Genomic DNA, 8,433 nt, shown 5'->3' with positions numbered 1-8,433 from the left:
GGACATTAGTGAGGTCAGATGTTGATGTTGGATGACTAGTTCTGCCACGCCAGAATTCCTCTCAAAGATACTGGAGGAGCTCCATCACTCCAGAGAATCTCCAGAAATTCCACTGCTCAACAGCCCACCGTAGACCATGATCTGCACTGGCTAGGGTGACCTTAAGACCATGTGCTACAGCTACAGCTGCCCCAGAGCACGTCACTGCGTTAGAGATCTTTCTGAGATTTAAAGAAGGGTTCTTTAAGGGTTCTCTTGTAAAATTAACAACCTGGAGGACTATTTGGAGGCTCAAATGGCTCACTGCCAGGTTACATGGTTCTTCAAACACAAGGAAAATATAGGTGGTTCTTTATAGAACGTCCATCCATCTGTTTCTCTTCATACTTTAGCAGCCTCCTTTCACCCTGTTCCTCAATGGTCAGGGCCCCACAGGACTGACCACCACAGAGCAGACTGTAGTATTGGTGGGTTTCATTCGGCGCAATACTGATGAAGGGAGGCTCCTAACTGATGGACAGCCCCTGTAAAAAGCTTGCAAGATAGTGGATGATTACCTATGTTAGAATATGAGTGAAGGGACTGGGCTGGGATCCCATTAATTAGGTGCATTTCTGTCTTCTTATCATATTTAATTACAGCCTACACTGTATAGCATTAAACTAATATGGCCTACAGGACATTACTTCTACTCTCTGCTCATATAACCAACTATGCACTGTCACTTTATCTCATGCATCTGCTCAATCACTAAAGCTTGTATACATATCCTAACTTCTTAGGTATGCACGGTCTGCCATAACATTAAAACCACTGACAGGCAAAGTGAATAACATTATCTCATTACAGTAGTCGTTGTCAAAGGGATTGGATCTACATATGGACTTCCACTGACTGGACTTATAGAACTACTTATAGAACTACTGTTCTCTCTTCAATGGCTTCCTGTAGCTGCTGTAGCCCGCATCAGATTCAAACCCCTGGCTCTGGTCTACAAAGCCAAGACTGGACCAGCCAGCCCCTCCGTACTTGATGGCGATGGTCAAAAGCCGATCTGCACCAAGAGCCCCTCCAGCTTCAAGTACGGCTCGGCTCGACCCGCCATCCTTTAAGATCCACGGAAGACGAGCGTCCAGACTTTTTACTGTCCTGCACCGAAGTGGTGGAACGAACTTCCCCTGGGAGTCCAACGCTCACTGTCTTCAAACTCAGACTGAAGACCCACCTCCTCTTCTGAGAGGACTTGGGTGAATAGCAGAGTGGTCTCCTTACTGACTTGAGTCTAAACTTAGAGGATCTTTGAATTATTAGTCTATTCAAACTAGCTGAGGTTTTTCTTGGGTAAATAGCAAAGCACTTGTGTTAGTCACTCTGGATAAGAGCGTCTGCTAAATGCCGTAAATGTAAATGTAAACTACACAATCCTCCATTATGGTCAGTGGAGCTGATATATTGGGCCGAGCTCATTCCAAACCAGATGTGGTCTTAATATTCTGATATTATTGTGTTAATAGAACTGAATTGATTAGTGTGGGCACCTTAAATGCAGCTTAGATGCTTTCGCTCATTAGAAGGGCAGTCTGGAGACCTTCGGACCTTCGCACTTCGATATTCTGTGTTTCTATAATCACAGATCTGGTCTCAGTACGAAAAAAAAGCCTTGTGCAGAATGGTTTAGAGAAATGAGTGGGACAGTCGCCAACTAAAATAGCAGTGGACCCACCTCCCACACAAGAAAATGAGAGGAACACAAACTCATATGTAAACACACACACACACATGCCTAGAGATGTCGGCGCTGTGTGGTGAGCTATTTGTTGTAACATTTCCCATCTGATTTCCCCCAACGCAATATTTCTTTCAGAGGTGCCAAATGGCAAGTCCCAGGAGGATCTGCCAGCAGGACTCGGACTGCTCTCCAGGTTCTGAGACGTATGGGGAGATGTATTCATCACCTTTGAAGCTGAAGGGGTTTGTGAGGTACGGTGAGCTCTGCATTATTAGGTGAGTTATCACTGAGTCAGAACCCAGGATCAAAACAGAAACAGAATCTGAATGATTTAATGAATGAATGGGTTTAAAAAGAGAAAAGGTATCCAACCTTATCCAAGCTTAAGTACACGCTGGGAAGACGAACCACACAGCCGTCCATCTCTGGCCAGAGTTCACCAGTTCAACTAGAGAGACAGACAGACATTAAATGGATAGGATGAGTATATGTGTGACCTCAATAAATCAATTTGATTCATTTAGGAAACAATTCAGTGAGTCATGACACCATGATTTGATTCAATTGTATTATTTTACCATGATTATGAATTATTAAACATTTAATGAACAGAAATACAGGGATATAGACAATAAAATAGTCATAAATTGTAAAATAACTTATTTAATATTATCATAATTTATTATAATATGGCAGAATCTAAGATGTGAGTTGTATTTTGTCACTCATTTCATTTTAGGGCGTTATTATTTTACTGTAGAGCAGTGTTGCAGTGTTTTCCCTCACCTAGCACACCCAGTTCACCTCAGGGAGAGCTTGTTAATTAGTTCATTAGCTGTACCAAGTCTGTTGGGAGTAAGGGCAGCTCTAGGAATCTCAGGAGTTTCTCTGCATACCCTGTTAGCCTCCTTTCACTCTGTTCTCCAATGGTCAGGCCCCCACAGGACTGACCACTACAGAGCAGACTGTAGTATTTGGGTGGTGGGTCATTCTCAGCACTGAGCCTTCCTGAGGTGTGGTGGGTTCCATTCGGCGCAATACTGACGAAGGGAGGCTCCTAACTGATGGACAGCCCCTGTAAAAAGCTTGCAAGATAGTGGGTGATTAGCGATGTTAGAATATGAGTGAAGGGACTGGGCTGGGACCTCATTAATTAGGTGCATTTCTGTCTTCTTATCATGTATAATTTAATATGCTGCATGATTAAATTATGTATTAATTATATATAATATATAGGAATTGGATCTACATATTAGGCTGAAAAGCTGGAACAATGGACAAGACACTTTGGCAACAACCAAACTGTGATGCCTAGAGGACTGGAGGGTCAGAACATCTCCAAAACATCAGGCAGGTGGGGTGTTCCTGGTGCGCTGTGGTCAGTACCTAACAAAAGGGGTCCAAAGAAAAATTTCTGGTGAACCAGTGGCCGGGTCATGGGTGCTCACTCTCATTGATGCTCACAGATCTGCTGCTAACGTTAGTCTTGGTGCCAGATACCACAGCACGCCTGCACAGATCAGGGCGGTTTTGGTGGCACAAGAGGGACTTACACAATATTAGGCAAAAGTTAGAGGTTTTAATGTTATAGTACCTGCCTATAGTGCATTTAATTTTAATGTATTTATTTATTTTTTTATTAATTTACATTATAACTTTTTTTAACTAAATTCTACTCATTTTATCTTATTTTATTTATCAGATTTACGATAAAAAGTCAGATTTTTATTTGCTCCTGTTTTTTTATTTATATATTTCCACTGTCCGTTTGCTGCCGTAATGCGTCACTTCCTCTATCTAGCCCTATTAATACAGCACGATCTATTTACGTAGCTAATACTTTAGCTACGTTTACTAAGAGGACATTTATCCTATTAAATACTAAATTAATTGCATTTTTAAAAAATTTTAAATACTAAATTAATTACTAAATTCAATTTATTGCACGCAGATAAATTGAAAAAACTAAAACAACGCTCATTAATTATACTACGAATCTTAACGTAAACAGCGTAGCTTGCGCAAGACAAGCCCAATTCTTATGCAAATTACGCAGATAAACAAGTGTGTAGATTTGCTTTAACGGGCTAGTTCGCTCGCCTTAGGCTTTATTTTTTACACAGCTCCGGCTCTGCCAGCCTGGTGGCTTCGTTTATCTCATTGTTTAGCAGTTTGCACAAGTTCCCGAGTTAAACAGACCGGCCTTACGTTGCGTTCAGGAGCCCATCGTCGGGCGTTACTATGGAAACAGGACAACTCGGTAGCAGTGCCTTGTGGGAATTGGAGTTTTTCACTGTATCGCGCTATTTCGCTGAGTTTTAAGGCGAATTGACTTGTTTTTTAATGTCATCCTGTGCTAATTTTAATCGAAATCACCTCCGGGCTGCTCTTCGGACGTGTTCCGCAGCACATCTTTTGGTCTTTTGGGTTAAATCGAGAAGATGAAGGGAGACATGCTGCTCCACGCCTGGTGCGAGGCTGTCAAATGTGAACGTTGTAGCTAGCTGATGTCTTGGGTGGGGTTTTGGGACGCGAGCAGAGGGCTGAGAAGGGTTTGCTGGCCCGGCCGGTGATTGGTCAGGGTCGCTATCTAAAAGGCGTGGCTTTTTTTTTTTTTTTTTTTGGGTGGGGGGTGGGTGGGGGTGACGTCAGTGGCGCTGTTCAAAGTGTGGTGGTGCTGGACAGAAACCCACGTCGTCGTCCGTGATACAGGCAGGGGGGGAGACCCCGGCGGAGCTGAAAGGGCGTGAAGAGGGGCGAAAACAGGGTCTTCTGTTAAAAAAGGAATAGTGCCGGACAAGTGCTTCACCTGTTAGCCGCTTCCCGAGCCTGTAGGTAAGATTCCTGCCTGAAAGAGAAAGTTGGGGATGGGAGGACAATAAAGGGATCGTCTACGGGATTCCTGGATGGCCACGTACCACGTTGGCTTGCACGGGGCTCGTTGTTGCAGTCGTTAGGGCTTATCCGGGCTGCTCCGCCCTCCACCCTGCTTGTTTGGGCTTCACGCGAGGGGGGATCATTTGAATGGTGTTTGCATGGCTGTGTGAGACAGCGAGGCATCGACTGAGCAGAGCAGGTGTGTATTATTGCTCCGCTTGTTTGCTTGTGGGAGAGGGAACAATAGCCACTAAAGGCTGAAATGCCATTTTCTAATTGGGAGTTGAGGCACAGGAGGAGCAGGAGTGACCCTCCTGCAGTCTGCTTGGACAGTACATGAGGTCTGCTCTGCTTTCCAGGGCTGTTTCTATAGGATAGCAGAAGCTATTCGCACCTTTAGGGGGGTTGTTTCTGTCAGAGCTACACACTCACACACACACTCTCTCTCTCTCTCTCTCTCTCTCACACACACACACATTTGGGGCAGTTGTTTTCATGTGTTTGCAGTGGTCCCACTGTTTGGTGTGCTTTCAGAGCACCGCTCACACACTTTAGGGCTGTTTCTGTAAGGCAGGGTAGATATCGCTCACGAATTTGGGGTAGTTTTGAGAGGGGTAGTGTGAGCGACTGAGCTGTTCAGACCTTTAGGGCTGTTCCTTTAAGCTTGTAAGGATTATTTGTGCTGTTAGAGCTGTTCCTGTGGGGTAATATAGGTATTGCCTACACCTTTAGGTCTGTTTGGATGGGTGGTAGGAGCTTCCCACACCCTCAGGGCTGTTTCTGTAAGGTATACTCTTAGAAGTAGAAGACCCTTGAGGAACTTTTGGAGGTTCCTCAGTTTGAAACTGTAGAGAAAACTCTTAAGATGCTTTGAGGAACCTTTAGGAAAAGGATTAGATAGAAGAAGAAGGGTTCCTTGAAGGTTGTTTTGGAGGGGTAGTGTGAGCGACTGAGCTGTTCACGCCTTTAGGGCTGTTTCTTTAAGCTTGTAAGGATTTTTTATGCTGTTAGAGCTGTTCCTGTGGGGTAATATAGGTACTGCCTACACCTTTAGGTCTGTTTGGACCGGTGGTAGGAGCTTCCCACACCCTTTAGGGCTGTTTCTGTAAGGCAGGGTGGCTACTTGCACTTTTAGGACTGTTTCTGCAGGGCAGCTCAGGGTAACTCACACATTTAGGGTTGGTTTGGATGGGTAGTATGAGCCATGGAGCTGGTTTTACACCTTCAGGGTCTCTGTTGGTTAGTAAGGGATGGGCTAAACCTTTTAGATTGGTTCTAGGACGGCTGGCCACACCTTCAAGGCTGTTTACATGCTTTTGCAACTGGTTCTGTAAACTAATAAGGCATGTAAATGTCTTCAGGGCTGTTTTTGTGTATGCTAGGAAGCGTTGCTTATGTTTTAGGGCTATTTCTTCAGACCAGAACAAGACTCTCACACCCTCGGGGCTGGTTTTGTAAGGCAGGGTGGCTACCTGCACTTTTTGGGCTGTTTTTGTAGGGTAGTGTAAACATTGCTCACGAATTTGGGGTTGTTTTGGAGGGGTAGTGTGAGCGACTGAGCTGTTCAGACCTTTAGGGCTGTTCCTTTAAGCTTGTAAGGATTATTTGTGCTGTTAGAGCTGTTCCTGTGGGGTAATATAGGTACTGCCTACACCTTTAGGTCTGTTTGGATGGGTGGTAGGAGCTTCCCACACCCTCAGGGCTGTTTCTGTAAGGTATACTCTTAGAAGTAGAAGACCCTTGAGGAACTTTTGGAGGTTCCTCAGTTTGAAACTGTAGAGAAAACTCTTAAGATGCTTTGAGGAACCTTTTGGAAAAGGATTTTAGAAGAAGAAGGGTTCCTTGAAGGTTCCTCAAAGCATCTTAAGAGGTTCTTCCACAGTTTCAAACTGAACCTTCAAATGTTCCTTAAGGATCTTGTACTTTGAACAGTGTATAGTGGCTCCTTGCACTTTTAGGACTGTTTCTGTAGAGCATAGCTCCCACATTTAGGGTTGTTTTGGAAGGGTAGTCTATAAATCTACACACACCTTCAATGCTGTATTCTGTAAGTTAGTAGGGGCAGCTAAGACTGTTCCTTTAGATCAGTCATGTAGACTGTTCACGCCCTTTAGGATCTGTGGAGCTGGTTTTACACCTTTAGGGTCTCTGTTGGTTAGTAAGGGATGGGCTAAACCCTTTAGATTGGTTCTAGGACGGCTGGCCACACCTTCAAGGCTGTTTACATGCTTTCGCTTTCCCATGTGCTATTAAGGGTTGCTTATGTTTTAGGGCTATTTCATCAGACCAGTACAAGACTCTCACCCCTCAGGGCTGGTGTTGTAAGGTAGGGTGGCTACTTGCACATCTTGGACTGTTTCATTGAGGTAGTGTAAACATTGCTCATGAATTTTGGGGCTGTTTCTGGACGGTAAGGTGGCTACTTGCACTTTTAGGACTGTTTCTGTAGAGCATAGCTCCCATATTTAGGGTTGTTTTGGAAGGGTAGTGTGAGCTATTGAGTTGCAGGCGTTTTTAGGGCTGTTTAAACACCTTTAGGGTTTTTGTAGGGTAGTAAGTAATGAACAAGCATTTTAAATACTGTCTATAAATCTACACACACCTTCAAGGCTGTATTCTGTAAGTTAGTAAGGGCTGATTATGCTGTTAGGGCTGTTTCTTTAGACCAGTACATGACTGCTCACACCCTCAGGGCTGTTTCTGTAAGGTAGGGTGGCTACTTGCACTTTTAGGACTGCCGTTTTTGTAGGGTGGTGTAAATATCGCTCACGGATTTAAGGTTGTTTTGGAAGAGTAGTGCTAGTGACTGCGTTTTTCACACCTTTAGGGCTGTTCCTATACGTTTGTAAGAGTTATCTGTGCTTTCGGAGGATAGATAGAGGGCTTTGCACTTTTAGGACATTTTCAGTACTGTAATACCGTTATTGCTGACACCGTTAGGTCTGATACTCACCCCCCCCAGGGCTGTCTCTGTAAACTAATAAGGCTTCAAGGCTGTTTTTGTAGGCTAGCTAGGGTTAGTTATGGTTTTAGGGCTATTTCATTAGACTGCTCACACCCTGAGGGCTGTAAGGTAGGGTGGCTACTAGTAGCTACTGAGCTTCTCACACCTGCACCAGGACCATTTTAGGGGTTATAATGTAGGTACTGCTCACATATTTAGCTTTATGAAGATGATGAATAAGAGCTACCTACATCTTCAGGGCTGATTGTGTAAGCTAGGGTGGCTGTTCACACTTTTAGGACTGTTTCTGTTGGGTAGCTCCCATATTTAGGGTTGATTTGGAGGGCTAGTAAAAGCTATGGAGTTACTGGCATATGACATGACTGTTTAGGACGCCTTCAGAGCTGTTTTGATGCTTTTATAGCTGTTTCAGGCCCTGATTATGTAGGTTATTAAGGCTTATTAATGCCTTTAGGGCTGAAGACTAGTTTGCTTTACCGCTCATACCCTGAGGGCTGTTTCTATAGGGTAGCATGACACTGGTACTTAGCATGGTGCATGTTTGAGGGTTCTGTAGAATAGAAAGGGATTACCTAAACCTTTTAGACTGTAAAAAGGGCTGCACACACCTTGAAGGCTGCCAAGGCTATGAGGGATACATATACTATTAGAACTAGCTCTCACCCTGAGGGCTGTTTCTGTAGGATAGGGCAACTACTTTTACAACTGCTTGTACAGCTGAAGTAACTGTCTCTACACTGTTAAAAGTGATCCTTTAGGGGTTCTTCAACTTGAAACTGTTAAGGAACCTCTTAAGGTGCTTTAAGGAACCGTTTTCTTCTAAAAACCTTATTTATGAAGGTTCCTCAAAGCTCTGTAAGAG

The 8,433-nt window shown here is 44.1% G+C and overlaps 1 protein-coding gene across 2 annotated transcripts in view; it reads left to right on the top strand.

The window, feature by feature from the left end:
• Positions 1 to 4,400: 4,400 nt before the first annotated feature.
• The window catches only part of smpd3 (sphingomyelin phosphodiesterase 3), a 62,948-nt gene continuing 58,915 nt past the window's right edge, over positions 4,401 to 8,433 (top strand). The window contains exon 1 of one of the 2 annotated variants that reach the window (XM_072663306.1): positions 4,401 to 4,564. The gene's annotated coding sequence lies outside the window, so the exon portion shown is untranslated. The other variant, XM_072663304.1, reaches the window with a different exon arrangement.

The sequence above is a fragment of the Salminus brasiliensis genome, chromosome 19 (genome assembly GCF_030463535.1).
Source record: "Salminus brasiliensis chromosome 19, fSalBra1.hap2, whole genome shotgun sequence".
NCBI lineage: Eukaryota > Metazoa > Chordata > Actinopteri > Characiformes > Bryconidae > Salminus > Salminus brasiliensis.
This window is presented reverse-complemented; position numbering and strand designations above follow the sequence as displayed.